Source organism: Myotis myotis, unplaced genomic scaffold (genome assembly GCF_014108235.1).
Source record: "Myotis myotis isolate mMyoMyo1 unplaced genomic scaffold, mMyoMyo1.p scaffold_m19_p_3, whole genome shotgun sequence".
Lineage (NCBI taxonomy): Eukaryota > Metazoa > Chordata > Mammalia > Chiroptera > Vespertilionidae > Myotis > Myotis myotis.
In genome coordinates this window covers 16,310,420-16,328,563 of record NW_023416335.1, presented here as the reverse complement: position 1 = coordinate 16,328,563, position 18,144 = coordinate 16,310,420, and the positions used below count along the sequence as shown (strand labels likewise).

Genomic DNA, 18,144 nt, shown 5'->3' with positions numbered 1-18,144 from the left:
AGGAAAATATTTCTCTCAGGCTTTTTTATGGTGAAAAATATATTCAACGGCCTAATAAAACTGGTTGAAGTTGTTGTTCAGTGGCCACTGAGAGGAGGCTGACAGCTGAGGGGGTAGGGGTGGGGGACCAGAGGGGACGAGCAAAAAAGAAAGAGCTCATGAAAACACTGATAACAGCCTGGTGATGTGGTCGGGGGGGGGAAAGTGGGGGGAGAAGGAAGATGGTATAGGGCAGTGGTTCTCAACCTTCCTAATGCCGCGACCCTTTAATACAATTCCTCATGTTGTGGTGACCCCCAATTTTATTGTTACAAATTGAACATAATTAAAGCATAGTGATTAATCACAAAAACAATATGTAACTATATATGTGTTTTCCGATGGTCTTAGGCGAACCCTGTGAAAGGGTCGTTGGACACCCAAAGGGATCGCAACCCACAGGTTGAGAACCGCTGATATAGGGGGATAAATGGTAATAAAAAAAGAAGAAAAAAGCACTGTACATTTACTTTTGTGAAAACACAGCCTGCATTTTCAAGTACAAAAGAAAAAAGCCCTAAAGATTGTTTCAGAAATATAGAGAAATATCAAACTTAAATAGCAAAAAAAAAGTCATTTTGCATTTCCCATGTTTCTTAAATAACTATCCTGTCTGCTAACACACAATAAAAAGAGTAATTGTGAAAAACGGACATTTTCATAGACTTCTAAAGTCTCATTGAGAATATCCTGTTGGCATTGGGTAACTAATCATAGGCGCAGCTGCAGTAGCTGGATCTGCTATGCCTGTTGTTTCATATATTGCACCTTACCCACCCAGGGATAGAGCTTTCAGAAGGATGTGTATTCCCTAACGCATTCCCAAGTCAGCAAGTCCCCTCACAGAGCATCAGGTGACATCTGAACACTTCTGTGCAGTAGGGCCACTTCAAGGTTCACAGCAACCTCTTCCTGTGCTCATTTTGAGGAACTTTAAACAAAAATGTACTCAGTCCTTTGCATTACACACTCATCAGAAGTTCAAAATTCTGGCCACACTGCTTGTCTTGCCCAGACCTTACAATTGCAGCTGCAAGAAAAACATACTGTCCTCTAAAAGTTGTTTCTATGCACTGGGTCTCCTCTGAGCAAGTGTATACAAGACGCTATGGTTCACTTGAGAACGCGTCTCTCTCTGTCAGGGCTCCACCTGACCACCACTGTGTAGGTGGGGGAGGAACTTCCAAAACGTTGCTTTCTTTTTCCGCTAAGTGTGGGAAATTGCTCCTGCTCTGAGCTCAGGTGCGGGTACTTACCGATTTCTAAAAGGCGTGGTACCCTTTAAAGCTACTCTCTCCACTTCAAGCTTGAACAAAAAAATGTCATTGAATATTGAAGTTTGGAAATATTTCTTCAATATTTCAGCAAACTCACTGAAACTCAAAGACTAACAGATCACAGTAAACAGTGTGAAACAACGTGGCAGCCATGCAAAGCGTGGGACAGAGGGATACCACTGTGAACTGTGAGGATAACGTCCTTTTTGCTCCTCTGGAGAGAACAGTGTATGTGGGAGAGTTGGCATGTTCAGCTTTTGAAGATGACTGCCCACTTTCAGCTTTTCACCTCTCTAATCGCCTGGAAGCAGCAGATCACTCGCCCTGCACCCCCCCTCAAGTCCTCCAATTGCCATGCCTAGGCCTTGCCACAAAGACTTAAAAAAAAAAAAAGTATTTAAAAAAAAAAGTAGCCCTCTGGAAGCCACATCTCTAGAAATCATAATAGGAGTTTTTCATGTTTGAATTCATTTAGAACCTAGTCACATTCCTGTTGACTCTTGTCACCATGGATACCAATGGCAGGCTACCCCATCTCTCCTCATTTTTCTATAAGTTCACCTTTTGGTTTCAACAAAACCAATGGTTTTCTTCCCCTCACTCATGGTCTCTTCCATCAGATGAATAAGTTTTTCATTCTCCTCTACGTCATGACGCACATCCACAATCTGAGAATGTTGTGGTTTGCACCCAGTTCCAGCCCACCAATGTTTATATGAATACAGTCTTCCAGGAAATCTCCAGCAAGCTGTCTTCTTTTGGCCAAGTTGCACTCCACCTTAGGGTTTGCCTGTCAGGTCTTAATATGATCCACAATTTTCCTTATTTGAGTTCACAGTCCATATCAAGCATTCTATGTGCTTCATCAAGGACAAGGTAGGTGGTTCTTCTCAGATTTGTTTTCCTACACTCCAAAAAGTCAATCAGTCTTCCAGGTGTTGCAATACAGATTTCCACACCTGTCTTCAAATCACGTATTTGTGGTCCCTTGGGAGCACCACCATAGATGCAAGTAGACATCAATGGGCATGAGAATCCAGCAACTACTTGTTGCACCTGTTAGGCCAGTTCCCAAGTCGGTGCCAGCACCAAGCAAATAGGCCCATCACCTCTCTCTAGGAATGGCTCATGATTGGTGTGCACACTGGAAATAAGACAATGTTTTCCCAGATCCAGTCTGTGCTATTCCAACCATATCCAGACCACTTAGACTTTAGGGGTCGAATGACCCTTTTGCAGGGGTTGCCTAAGGCTATCGGAAAACACATATATAATTACGTATTGTTTTGTGATGAATCACTATGCTTTAATTATGTTCAATTTGTAACAATGAAATTGGGGGTCACCACAATATGAGGAACTGTATTAAAGGGTTGCGGCATTAGGAAGGTTGAGAACCACTGACGTAGAGCAACTGGCCATCCCTGAGCTTGAATAGCAGGACTTCAGTAAAGGTCTGTCTTGCAATCACGTCCATGACATTTTGCAGGGAAGTTTGCTTCATAAAAATTCAGAACTGGCTTGGGGCAGTGTGACCTCTAACTGTAATTTCCTTGTTTCTGTAGGTCTCCACCTCTTGTGCTGTGCACCTAGCCAAATCAGGGTGTTCTTGATTAAAATTCTTCTCAAATTTGGGCAGCTCATCAAGATTCCACTTCCTTTTAACTAGTTTCTTCCCAGGGTTTCCAAATTTATTTCCTGATAGAGGCCCTGCCCTACTTCCTCCAAATCAAGGTGCACTAAACCGTGGATCTAACCAAGGTCTCAGCAACTCAAATATCCTGACGTGGTGTCAAATGCTTGCAGCTGGCAGTGAACCAAGTGGAAAGAATCCCTACAAGTAGTCATTGGAGGTGGTTTTGGTGACAGCTAAGCCTTGCTGGGGTGGCAGGGGTGGAGGGGCAGTGGGGACAGGAGCCTGAGCTGCTCACCTACAGACCTGTGGAAATGAATGAGGTTCATAATATTCTTTACACTGAGATTCTACAAGTCACCTCTAGCAGTCTCTTGAAAGTATGCCACATGGGATTTAGATTGTTTATATAAAAAATAAATGCAGAATAGAAGCCACAAACATCTTTTATTGTGTTCTTGGCATGAAATAGGTGGATAGAAAACAATGTCCCACTCTCTCCAAGTCCAGCTTGGAGGGATGGGTCCTGAAGCGCACTGTGTTCCAACATTCAGAGATTCCTATTTCTGATGCCCAGATGACGTGCTTTCAAGAGAATATCACCCCAGAGCAGCACAGTGGTACAGGTCTGGCCTTCAGTTATGTTCTCTTGAACATTGGTGCTCCTAGCGATTCATTGAAAGAAAGTGGTCAAACATCCAATCCTACAGGTGTCTTCACTTCTTTAACCTGATCTCACACATTTCTGACTCTTAACCTTTTTGGAATTGCAACTCTAGCTAGAACACTTTCTACTTTCTCTCCACCTTTCAGACCTTGTACCAGTTATCTACTGCTGTATGCCAAACCAGTCCAAAATGTGATGGCCTAAAACAATATCCATTTATTGAGCCCAGGATTCTGTGGGTTGGCAATTCTGACTGGGCTCAGCTAGCAGGTTCTTCTGTTCTGAGCCAGGCTCACTGATGGCTCTGCTGGGGGCTGACTAGTCTCAGTGGCCTCAGCTGAGACAGTTTATCTCTTGAAAAATCGGGTCTCTTTCCCTTCATCTGGCTTAGCCTGGGCTTATTTATGGCACCTGGGCATATTCCAAGAGCATGGTCAGAAACAAACAAGGCACCTTAATGCCTAAGCCAGCTGTGGGCAAACTACGGCCCGTTTGAAATGAATAAAACTAAAAAAAAAAAAAAAAAAGACCGTACCCTTTTATGTAATGATGTTTACTTTGAATTTATATTAGTTCACACAAACACTCCATCCATGCTTTTGTTCCGGCCCTCTGGTCCAGTTTAAGAACCCATTGTGGCCCTTGAGTCAAAAAGTTTGCCCACCCCTGGTAAGCTCACAACTGGCACTTTGTCACTGCCATCATTCCAAAGCCAGTCAAATTCCAGGGGTGGAGGAGTAGACTCTTAAAGTGGGTAGCTAAAAACTTGCATTGTCAAAGGACAGAGACATAGGAAGGGGGAGAATTGAGGCCAATTCTGCAAATTATCCACCACCAAGGGAAAGCATCCTTTGAGGTCCACATACCCCCTGAAGCCATCTTTCTTAAATACTAGACACTCAGAATGAGCACATCCATGGCGCACACCTCCTGCATTTGCAGTCTGTGTCATACCAGCTCAGTATTGATCGTGTTATTTTATTGAGCCCAAAGATTTTTATTTTACTCCAATCTCTCCAACTAGATTGTAAGCTTGTTGAAAAGCAGACACCATATTTTCAGTGTTCCCTTGTTTGAACCCAGTTTGGGGCACATGTCAAGCACTCAGTGAATGTCAGCTGATTACTTATGGACTGGTGTGTAATGTATTCACCACAGGTTACTACATTACTGCTAACACTGTCACAGAGAGATGGAATTCCAGGCAATAAAAACAACAATAAAAGTTTAAAGTACTGGCTTAGAGAGTCATTAAATGCATACATACTCCCTCTTTTTATCTATGATTAAACATAAGCTGCTTTTCATATTGTAATGCCGTTTTTAATGTATTGTTTTATGCCCTTACTTTACTCCCACATCTTCTCCTACTCCTCTCTCAGCAAAGGGGTAAGGGGTAATTCTTGTTGATATTTCCTGTGCAAAGGTAGGCCTTGTTACAACAATTCAGTACTAAGAACTATTTGCACATATGTTTCATTTCAATTCTTGGAGTCCTCATTCTCGAGGACACCCATACATTGGAGGGATGTTACCCTTTTTGGCCCTCTTAAGTGAAGGGGAAATAGCATTTCTAATAGGATTGACATATGTTTGAGAGATAGGTATGAATAATTGTTCAGTGTGATTAAATGCTCTTCAAAGAAAGAGACAATTTAATTTGTCCACACTATTGTTCTAAAAAGACAAAAAGGTTCATTCTTGTGCGCATCCTAAAACCAGGCTTCTTAAACTTCAGTGTGCATCTGAAGCATCTGTGGATCAAAAAGCTCAGCTTGCTGGCCCGTCCCAGAGCCTCTGATGCAGAGGTCTAGGGTAGGGCTCACGAATCTGCATTCTAACAGTTCCCAAGCGATACTGATACGGCTGCTGGTGGAGAACCACACTTTGGGAACTATTGCCAAACCTTCAGATTTATAAACTCCAGTCTACATAGCACAGTAACACTATAAACATGTGTAAACATACTTTGACACTACATTCAAATATTCAATGTCCCCTTCCTCATGAATTTTTCACATTCCAATTTTTTGGGGGAAATGTGGGTTGCCTGTTTGGTTATTAGAAGGAGATTAAAATTAGAAGACTTAGTCCGACTAGGTAAGGAGACATGGATGACTACCTGTTGGTAGTAACGGTGAAAGCTTCCTGGAGAACTTGTCTCTGTGGCCACTTGGAACCAAAATGAAAACTAGGGATCAGAGCAGTTGTCATGTTACCTGGTGACATTTCATCTGCTCAAGCAGGGAAAGAACAGACAAAATTTTATGCAGGTAAATGTGAAATACTACTTTTACTCGTTGAGAAAAATCTAAAGAGGAAGTCCTCAGTGCAATGGCAATCTGACAAGGTTTTCCCATCCCCGGAATTTATATCTGATTAAATGCTTCTAAGTGATGGTTGTTGAAGGGACAGCAGGAAATCCCCAGAAGTGCTGGTATCTACTTTATCATCATTGACCAATAGCACACAGAGTGCACACCTCCAGCCATAAATCATATAACAACTGTGCTCTTGGTCCTGGTGTCCTGAATTTGCAGTTGCTAAAAGAAGCCTTGCTTCCTTAGCAGCCTATCTTGGAGCAGACACAGGACCCAGAACAATTTAGACACAGAGAATTAACAATAAGCTGGGCTTGAGAGAAGAGCCACAAAAGAACTGGTGAATTATAGTCCCATAGAAGCCACTCATCAGAAGCAATGTGGCAAAATGTCTCGGTTGAAAGAAAGATTTTTTTACCAGAAAGTTAAGGAGAATTCATTAAATAATGGCCACAATATGAATCTTCAAAACCTGGGCCAAGCCCTTTGAGTCACAGACACTGGAGGCCCTGGTTACTTCCATCCACCCATCCACACATCTACCCACTCATACTTCCATCTACCCATCCATCCATCCATTCTTTCTTTAATTATATAATAAAAATGGTAGTACTGTGTAGCATCAGGCAGAAATACAGAGATGAAAGGCTCCTGCCCTGAAAATTATCAGACCCTAAGTACTACTAGTTTGCACACTTTGGTGTGACATGAAATCCTATAGATTTCACATATTTGAGCTCAGTTGAGAGGGAGAAAAAATAATGAAACCAAAAGAATTTTCTGGGGTATGTGTGAGTGTGTGTGTGAGTGTGTGTGTGTGATCCAAGACATCTTTGAACCTTGTGGCAAATATGGATGATCAAAAAGCCTCCTTTAGGTTCACTTTCTTAACCCACCAAGCAACAGACCTCACCAGCCAACCAAAAGATGAACATTCATTGAACATTTGCATTGGGCAATATATGTAAAATTGAGGGATGTAATTGGCCTGGTGTCAGATTCCAATTCTGCTATTTATTAGCGCTATAACCCCTTTAAATAAGCATAGTTCCCACTTTATTTCACGAGACACTTGCAAAGAGTAGAATGGATTTATATATGAAAATTCTCTAGAAATTCCATTGTTATATAATATACAAAGTGAATAAATGATAGCTTGCCCTCAAGAATCATCCAACCCAGTAATGAAGGCAGCATATTTTGAAAATCGCCTTAAGGTTGGTCATACATCTACTTAAATAACCTTATTGTCAGAATCTCATTATTTCCCAGGGATACTTTATTCCATCAGTGTAAAGGGGGGCGGGGGGATCAATGAGGGGAGAAGGGGTGACATCTGAAATACTTTCAACAATAAAGTTCTTTAAAAAGTGTTTTTATATAACAGGCTTTAAGATATTTATTTTAGACCTGGTCATAAAATTCAATTAGTGATTCTCTAGTGTGCTCATCAATGCCATATCATTATTTGTTTAGACTGAGTCAGCTATGATTGCTGATCTGGGGCTGGCAATCTTGTCTCTCCCCTCATCTCTCTCATCTGTTTGCATGAGTTAATAATTTTTTGAAAGGGGATTATTGATGTTTTTGTTGGTGGTGGAGGTGGTGGGGGGTGTTCCTGTATGTGTGTGTGCATTGCTTTCTAAAGGAGAGAGGTGATGATTAAGGAAGAAACAGAAGAGGAAGGAGGATGGAAATCAGGGCGGAATGGGATGTGCTCCCCAGGCTGGCTCAGAACAAAGGCTTGTGCTTCTAGGGGCAGAACCACAAGTAAAAGCTGAAGTGGCCGTTTTATGAAGAACGTTATATAATTTAAAAGCACACACCATGCATGTTGCTTTAAGATGCAGGTGAAAAGTTAAAAAGCAATGCGAACATGCTTTCCATTTCTGGGAAGAAGGACCACTGTGGATGTGTCCTGCAGGAACTAAGGGGGAACAAGACAGCAGTGGGAATGTCACCTCACTTGTCGGAGAAGTGGGAGAGGGGTGTTCTCATGGACGTGCCTCTTAAGAAAGAAGATAGAACAGAAGAATAGCAGATTTCGTTCCCACACATGTGGGGCAGGCCCCCGCCGCCCCCCCCCCCCCCCCCCCCCCGCCCCATGGGAATCCAACGGCACTACCAAGGCACACTTTGGAAGAGGTGGTGGGGGAAGGTGGATATCAGGCTAAAATCCTGTAATTATGCCCATGTAAGCTAATGAGCTAGAAATACAGATATCAATGTTTATATGATTTCCTTGGTACCCTCCTTAAGGACAATGAGGTGATAAATAGCCGTGTTAAGATTAGCATTATTAACTAATAGTGTAAAACATACTGTAAGGTAGAGAAGAAATCATTGTTATCATCATTTTGCAGATTATTGAGGCTAGGGGATAAAATACTACTTGTATTTTTATCACATTTCCTTGAGCACAAGTTTCTCTCTTGTGCCTTATTAGTAGTGTAGCATTATCAATACATAACATATAAACCATCCAACAGGAATATGCTACTTAAGATCCTAAGTACATTATATATAAATCCCCTCAAAATTGACTTGAAAATTATATTGTACACTGACATTTAGGAGTAATGAACATGATTTTATTTACATTTCTAGGAACACTTTTTTGGGAGCTTATTGTTGCTTTTACATGTATGCCAAATTTTAAGAAAAAAAAAAAAAGAGGTTTAATGGTTAAGTTTGTTTTGAGTTGCATCTTTCTCAGTAGTAAAAGTAAACAGCATTTTTGCTTTTCCCCCAATTATTTCAAAAGGATTCATTGGCTATTCTTAAAATTTCTGAGAGATTTTCCGTAGGGATGCATACAACCCTGGAGGAAACTTTAGAAAAACATGTAGGAAATGAAATGGTTGCATTTGTGATAGACTATTTTTCCAAGCCTTACAGTACCATACACTCCAACTGAGTCAAAGAAAGGAGGAAGGAAAAAGCAACTTATGAATCGTGAGACTCAGAGATACAATCCTGGTGCTTCATTTTTGACAAGTGCTATCATTTCACATGGAAGCTCTCATCGCCATCCTTCCCTTGAAAGTTTGGGAAACAGATGGCACCTTCAGTCACCCAGGCAGGAAGCGAATAGACGTTCAGAACTCAGGTGGAATGGCAATTCACCTTACTTTGTGCATCTCTCTCCGTGAGAATAGAATACTTCCAATTTTGTTTGTTTTCTTTTGGATTTACAGATTGTTCTGCTTTAGACAGTTCACACGTGCAGACAGAATGACATATGCACTCCTCAACATAAACATAAGTCCACAGAAACCCTAATGATTTCTCCTCTGCAGTTATAGTAAAAGTCTCAACACAGTAGCAACTTTGTTACTAGGTTGAGGGGGAGAGGAGGGCAAGGAAGTGTAGGAGTCTGAAAAACAAAGACGTAGTAAAAAAGATCAAAGCAAAAAAATCATTAACTTTCTGCCCTGCTGGTAGGTTTTGCATCATTTTTACTATATCTATTCAGGAAAGAGTGCTATAAATAAATATTTTATTATGCACTCCCTAACCTGGGGTTTCATGTTAGAACGTCATATAAACTGTCCCCCATTAGGTTATGCTTTGGATCATAGAAAAACACATCAAATGTTAGACCAGGAAAGGATCCTGGTGTCAGCCACTAAGCAGGCTGAGCAGCCTCCCTGCCACTGTTCCCCCAAATTAACAAAGCACCAGCTTCCTACTGGTTGTCCCTGTGTAGGGTATGCCATTGGTCCATAGCTAAGATCTTGCCTGGCGTAAGAAATTAACTCAAGTTGGGACATGAAAGAGTTAAGGGCTTTCCCATCTTTTTCTGGAATGCACTAGTGTTGGTTCCCAAGCTCTGGAGTTCCCTGGGTGAAATCCAAAATTGGCCCCCTACACAGCAGTGCAAAGAGAGACCCCAGAAAGAAGCAGGTTTAATAAGCAAGGACACTTACATAAAAGACTATAACTTACCTCCTTGTTTTAGTGGAGTCCACCCTTCAATAGCCTCCTGAGAAAGGGTACATAAGAGTAAATGTTTTAAGACGGTCCTTACACTCCAGTGACAATTAATCTGTCCATACACCTCAGTAGCAATTTGGCCCAGTACAGATTTCTAGGTTGAAAACTGTTTACCCTTAGGAGGTAGAAAATAGGGCTCCATTGTTCTTCCCCAATATTGTTTCTATGAAATCTGAAGCCATTCTAATTCCTCTTCCTGTGTATATTCCCATCTCAAGAGAAAATAATTATACATAAAATATGTATATGTATATATGTAAACATACACATGTGTATATATAAATATGTATGCATTTATATTATTTACAAATATGGGATAATGCTACTTTTTCACAAATTATAGTGTCACTACATTTAATTCCATGTCAATAAAAGTATTTCTGTAAATCAATGGTTCTCAACCTTGGCTGCACATTAGAATCACCTGGGAATCTTTTTAAAATCCTGATTTCTGGGCCTCATCCTCCTGAACTTCTGTTTCTTTGTTACTAATGTTGTGGCCCCACCCCATAACTTGCACTTTCTAAAATAAAGCTAACAAATATTTAAGGAACATATATTGTGTGCCAGTTTATGACCCCCAAAAAATGTGTTTGTTTATAGCTATACCTCGTTTTTTAAAATACAAAATAGCATTATCTAACTTAGTCACCAACTTTATTCACCACACTTAAGACTGGCCTACTTTTGGCTATTTCCAAAAACTGGAATGTATCCTCAAAAAATGAATATTTGCTACTCCTGAGTACATTCAAAGGAATGTGATAAGCAGCATGGTTGGGTAGAAAGACCAATGAAAAGTGAATCAGAAGAACTTGCTTCAAAATTCAAAGTGTTATTATCAACTATATGACCTAAGGTAAGTCATAATATCACTGAACCTATTTTTTCTTCTATAAAATGGTGATGCAGGTATCTGACCTGCTAACTTTTAAAACTGTTGATAATACATGCTTCATGCAACAAATACACAAACCCTGGACTGAGCTAGAAACTCAAAGTTGAGTAGGAAGAACATAGCCCCTTACCTCCCTAGGTGACAGAATCAAAATAATATTATGCCTGTGAAAGCATTTAAATTTTTTTTCATGCTCCCAGTAACGAAGGCCACCCCAAAATCATGGGACAATCCAGAACCCAATCTTAAGACTCTTTATTAACTTCAAGATTAATCACGGGAGTAGGCAACACAGCAGCAGCTGCCCAGCCTAAAGGAGAAAGCACCTAAAAATTACTAAGAGCTAAACCTCCCAATTCACTTCAACAGCTTTCAAAATTTCCTTCTAGTTCAGCAATCTGCTCCCCGGCCCCTCCCACTCTTTACATCCCTGGTGGGACTCCATGAAAACTCTTATCATGGTCTGAAAGGGCCTATCTGAAGGATATACCAGAAGGTGCTGCTTTCTTATCAGACCTCAGCGTGATCTGGTGGTCTGGTGGGACCCCAAACACACACTGCTGGCCCAGGAGCATGTGAAACCCTTCTCTGGGTCAGACTATAGACTTGTTTACTGCTTGCATTCCTGCAGTAAACAAGTTACATTGTCCTGCATTACTACGCTAAAAGAGGTTACAAAAACTCACATTACAATTTAAAAAGGTAAAAAATCCTGTTTAGCAAGTTAAATGCTTGTTAAAAGGTGGACAATGATTTAATTAGCCAAGATGAACACATTTTTGTGTTACTATTTAAAGGTGAATATTCATGAAGCTTCAAAAAAATGTCTAACTATAACCTTCCATTAGCACAAAGGCAAAGTATAAAACATGTTAAGAAATGCAAGATACTAAATGTTAGAGAGTGGGATAAACCCAAATCAGACTATTATTCTGGAGTACTGAAAAGGGAGGGGAATGCAGGCGAAACAAAGAGGTGACTTTGAGATACACCTTGCTAACCTCGAGTGTATTTACTCCACCTTAAGGTCTCTTCCATCCCAGGAAAACATAAAGCATAGTCATGTATCATGAGCAAGACTTACTGACTAGGCATACGGCTATCCTCATTTCCCAGCCTTCCTTGTAGCTGACAGGAGGAGTCCTGTGACTGACTTTCCGACCAATAGAATGTGAGCAGAAGTTATGTGCATCACTCCAGGCCTTGTCCACAGTCGGGCTGTCTGGAAGGAGGATGACCCCAGGGCTCTTCAGCTTCTTGTGCTGAAAAAGGTGGAGCCTTTATTCGTCTGACTGAGTTTCCCAATGGGAGAAGGCTACTCTATTCATCTATTTATCCATCCAACACCATCATGAGCATAAGAAACTTCTACAGTTGAGACTTCACAACATGTTGGGAGGCAAGTTCCTACAAATTATAGACTCCAACAGCCATTTTTTAAAGTTAAAAAATAGAGACCTGGCCAGGTGGCTTGGTTATAACATCCTCCCACACACCAAAAGGTCACTAATTCAATTTCCAGTCAGGGCACATACCTAGGTTGCTAGTTTGATCCCCTTTGGGGTGTGTATGGAAGGCAACCAATTGATGTTTCTCTCTCACATCAGTGTTTCTCTCATCCCCTTCCTCTTTCTCTAAAACTCAATAAAAACATATTCGCAGATGAGGATTAAAAAAATTGAGCATGTGTTTTGGAAATATTTTGAGTCATGCAGGTGCCACTGAATTTCTTGGGAGGATATAGAATAGTAGTTATTGAATGTGAGTTTCGAGATCGAATAGTCCTGAGTTTGACTTACCACTAACTAGATGCTGATCAACTTTCTCTAAGTCTCAGTTTTATTTTGTTATTTTAATATACAATATTAGGAGATTAATAGGATCTATTTCATAGTATTGCTGTTTAGCACAGTACCTGTTACATAATAAGTACTTAAGAAAAGTTAGCTATCACTATTTTTAAAAATTAAACTGTAACAGCTATTAGTGCTGTTATGAAGTCATTCTGGCTTTTCTTCCAGAAAAGAGTCGGATTGAATTTCCATCTCCACCCCTTAGAGTTATTTGTACCCATGTGATATGTTTTGTCCAATGACATGTGAGTGGAAATGACATATATCATTTCCAGGTGGAAGTTTTAAGAGTCAACATGCATTTAAATACTATCTCTTTAAAATGAAATAAAATACTATCTCTTTTTTTAAGCCATAGCAATGGCAATGATCCAGGTAGTGTCTACTTTCAACTTGGTTCCTAGAGTGAGAAAAACACCAGCCACCCATGACGTATATGTAGCACCAGCAAGGAATAAATTCTCAGTGTTTTAAGCAACTAGAGCCCTGGCTGGAGATTTGGGGGAGGGGGGGGGGGGGGGGGGGGGGGGGTTACTCATTACTGGCCCCTGCTGGCCTATACAGGAACAAATATTCCTGTATAGGGTAATTTAGTTTTAGAAATGGTTTCACTGTTTTTATAGAACCTCTAATAATAACAGCTAACAATTGTAGAGTGTTCACAATATTCTAAGACCTGCTATGCACTTTACACATGTTAATTCATCAATTTCCACAATAACCCAATGAGTTACCTACAGAATTCTTATCCCCACTTGGTAGGGACAGAAAAGTTCAGCAACTTGGCCAAGGTTACACAGCCAGTATGTAGTAGAAACCAGTTTTAAACCAGCCCCTCTGATTCTTGAGGCTATGCTATTCATCCTGCATCCACTACTTCCTGGTGCAGCTCCCAGGTCCCTGTTGCAGGACCAAGGCTCTCATTTCATCATGTGTCAGAAGCTTTGACTACCAATGGGCTGCTCAAAAGAAAGTCCCTCCCTGGGAATCTCCTTCAAACAAAAAGAAATGCCTCAGCCAGCCCTGGCCTATGTGGCTCAGTTGGTTGGGCCTCCTCCATGTACTGAGGTGTTGCAGGTTCAATTCCCAGTTTAGGGAACATGCCCAGGTTGTGGAGTTGGTCCAGGATGGGGGCATGCAGGAGGCAACCAATGGATGTTTCATTCTCTCATGGATGTTTCTCTCTCTCTCTCTCTCTCTCTCTCTCTCTCTCTCTCTCTCTCTCTCTCTCTCCCCCCCCCCCCCCACTTTCTTCCTCTTTCTCTTTGAAAAAGAAAGAAAGAAAAAATCAGTTAAAAAAAATTTTAATGTCTCCCCAAGTTAGGCTTCTCCCTGAAGGACTAGCAGAGAATGTTGCACCTGCATTTACATTGCAATTGAAGTTTAACTTGCCCCTTCCCTTCTTTCCTCCCACTGTTACCCAAAGCATTCTCAATGAACTTCCTTCGTGTAAATTTCCACTGAACCAGAACAACAATACATATCTCTCTATATATTCCTACATGTGTACTGAAACATACAGAAGATGAATTAACTCAGTGCACAACTGATGGCCAAATGACTGTCATATACCATATGAGTTCAGGGAAAGTAAAGGTCACTGGGCTGTCTGCAGGGAATTGAAATGATGAAACTTCTCACAAGTTGATGGAGATATAGAATCTTTTACTTTCTCAACTGAACTCAGTACATGTCATTTCTCATAAATATCACCTATGGTTGTTGAGATCCAGAAAAAAAATTTAACCCCACAGATTTTGTATGTAACAAATGATAGTTGGTCTTTATTATGACATTTGTTCATGCTTATAAGAAGAAATTGGAAATCTTCTCAAGGTTACATAATTCATGAGTTGGTATTTTTCATCTCTGTCATGAAGACAGATGTCTCAAGAGGCTGGAAAGCATGAATCTTTATTGTATCAAATATTACATATCTCGTGTTTTAGTTATACATAAGAATACTTTTGAGCCCTAACCGGTTTGTCTGGGTGGATAGAGCATTGGCCTGCAGACTGAAGGGTCCCAGGTTCGATTCTGGTCAAGGGCATGTACCTTGGTTGTGGGCACATCCACAGTAGGAGGTATGCAGGAGGCAGCTGATCAATGTTTCTCTCCCATCAATGTTTCTAACTCTCTACCCTTCTCCCTTCCTCTCTGTAAAAGATCAATAAAATATATATTTTTAAAAAGAATACTGTTGAAAACCGATGTCTTAAATTGATTTTGCTTTCTAAAAATGATGAGTAGGACATAAAATTTAATTCATAACCCATCCTCTCTCTTGCACATCTTAACTTGACACATAATTCCAGTAAAATTTAAAATGAGCCAAATATTGTTTCTGTTGTATGTCTTTTATTACAATTGAGTATTTCTTGCAATTTAAGCTCTATCCTAATATCAGCTGTCTACATTTCCTCAAAAGATAAGTATATGTTGTAAAATTTGAAATAAATAAGCAGTTCAAGCCCAAAATAAATAAATAAATAAAGTCAAATGATGAAACCCAAAGAACCTAAATGGATCTATATAATTTAAGATAAGCATTATTACCTAGTCTACCTTGATATGTGCACACCTTATGCAGTGCACATTCTGCTTGCATATCTTTGCTACATATTAATGTAGATTAATGGCTAATTTTATATAAAGTTCAGGAGAAATTAGATTATTATGTTTTATTCTTTATGGATTATCTTAGGCTGCTCAGGACATTATAAGAAATACCATAAACTAAACAACATAAATTTATTTCTCACAGTTTTGAAGGCTGGAAGTTCAAGATTGGGGTGCCAGCATGGTTGGGTTTTAGTGGGAACCCTTCTCCTGATTTACAGATGACCATCTTCCCCGTGGATCCTCATGTGGCAGAGAGAGAGCAACCAAGCTCTGTCTCTTCTAAATAGATCCAGAGACCTGGAAGCATGGGACAGACTGGTGAATTTCATGGGAAGGGTGGAGGGAGCGGCAGGAAGATATTAACCAAGAACGTATATGCATATATGCATAACCCATCATAGTGCCATGAAGGCCTGGGGAAGGGGTTGGGAGTGGGATTGAGGGAGTCAATGGGAGGTGGGGGTGAGGGAAGGGGACATCTGTAATACTTTCAACAATAAAGATATATTTTTTAAAATAAACATAAAAGGTCACTAATTCCATCATGAGGGCTCCATCCTCATGACCTAATTACCTCCCAAAGTCCCAGTCTTCAAATATTACATTGGTAATAGTGTTTCAAAATAGAATTGGGGGGAGGGCACAGATATTCAGTCCTTTGAAGATATTTATTCCTATTCTACACCTAACCAAAGAAGTTTTAATTCAGCAATGAAAACTTAAGATATAGTTTATATTGTCTGTAGAATTTTCAAAGAGCTTAAATTAATGTGGAGTTTGCATTTACCAAACAGGTAACAGAGCCCTTTGTTACCATCATTTCAAAATGTAAATAAGAATTATATTCCGTATTGGCCATTTTAATTTTGTTGCATGCACATTAAATTATGTTAATCCTTCAGTGGGGACACATTTATGCATTCGTATTACTACCCATTGAACAATTACTTTATTTTCCAAGGATTATGGACAGGAATAGAAAATATGCAGCCTGTAAATTAGAGGAGCACTTGAGAGCAACCACTTGGAGAAAGCAAAGAAAGAACAGCAGGACGAACAGAAATGTTAAATTATAGACTATTTTAAAAGAAATTCAATCTTTGAAAAAACTGTAAGTTGCCTAAGACAATGCAAACTAATCAAAAAACTACCATAATAGTGGTTCTTACATGTGATTAGATTAATGTCTAGAAAAGAATTATCTAAAATTAGCATATTGATTATTTGCAGGTAAACAGTTGCTTCTTCTCCAGCTGAAGGGTATTAAAAAATTTGGTTTTCTGAAATAATTTATAAATCTCCCCCTCAGCAATCTTATTTTATGTATAAATGTGGACGTATTAAAGCAAAGTTTTCTGCAAACTCCCCTCCCAGGTGCAATGCCTCCTAGATCTAATCCACACTTTTGTTCATTTGTGGTATCAGTTGCTAGATTTCCATCTCATCTTGGTTTATAAAAAGCATATATTATGTCTTTTTATAATGCAAATGCTTCCTCTATCAAAATTAATTTTGCCATTAAAATACTTATGCATAAATATTAAAATATTTCATTTGAAGCAAGGTTCTAAAAAATCTATTAAATATAGAAAGGTACTTTTCTTACTATGTTTCATGTCTAATGAATAATTCTTTTATCGAATCCTGGGATTACCCAGGACAAAGTAGTTCTAGTGCAGTGTGGACTCCTCAGAGGAAGAACATCTCAAAAGTTGTCCTTGACTCTCAACCAGGCACATTCGTCAACAACAAACCCTGAGACAGAATAAGTAAAAGTAAGAATAACAATCATGACTAGAGGAGGCATTTTTGGTTAAGATACACTAAACAGAAAGTTATTTCTGCTTGTTTGTTTTTAAAGTTACAAAATAGTTGCTTCTCAAAATAGTTAATAGTATTAAACATCATTAGATGTTCTCACTGATTACAAATGCTCAATAAAAAATAAGAAAACCTCAAAGATTTTATTACAGTAAATAATTGAGATAAGGCATTAATCATCCAGGTATATCTTAGATATAGAAAAAGTTACTCTGCATAATTATGAAAGAGGATGACGCAGCATCTGGGTTCAGAACACAGGCTCCAGAGCCAGATTCTCTGAGTTCAAATCTTGACTTCACCACTTCCTCGTTGAGTGACCATGAGTCCATTTATCTAACTTGCTGTGCCTCCGGCTCTTGATATAACAAATGGAGATGATCATAATGATCCCTACCTCATAGGATTATTATAAGGAGTAAGTGTATTCATACATATAAAGCAGTTAGAGCAGTGCTTAGCACATAGTAATTACTCAAAAAGCATTAGCTACCCCATTTTGCCAGTTAATTTTTTCACACTGAAGTTGACTTATGTTTCCCAAACTATGTGTCCTAGTTTAGACACTCATGTCATCTATTATGTGCACAGATGTTTTCAAAGCTTCCTACCACTGAGAAATTGTATATAACATCTGGACATCAAAAAAAATGAGGTGTCTTTTTTGAAAGCTTGGGGATTGTAAAGAAGGGTGACCTACTTACTTTTGGTCTGCGAACAGCCCGGCCTTTCATACCTGAGGTTTAGAACATAACAAATGCCACATGGTGTTGCACCACCACTTCGGCAGCTTGTCATTATGTCTTTGACAATGGTACCCAGAAGGATGGCTGCCCTCCACATGTTTCTCTCTCCCTCCCTCCCTCCCTGCTTTCTACTCTCTCTGAAAAGCAAAGGAGACAATATCCTCTGGTGAGGATTAACAACAACAAAAAGTGTCAGGCAGGTAGTCTCATCTGAAGTGTACATGGAGAAGCACCCATTTCTTCTCTCACATGGCTATTAGTGGTATTCAGT

General features: G+C 39.7%; 1 pseudogene; it reads right to left on the bottom strand.

The window, feature by feature from the left end:
- Positions 1–1,609: 1,609 nt before the first annotated feature.
- On the bottom strand, positions 1,610–17,925 carry LOC118649782 (annotated as a pseudogene).
- Between the last annotated feature and the right edge of the window lie 219 nt (positions 17,926–18,144).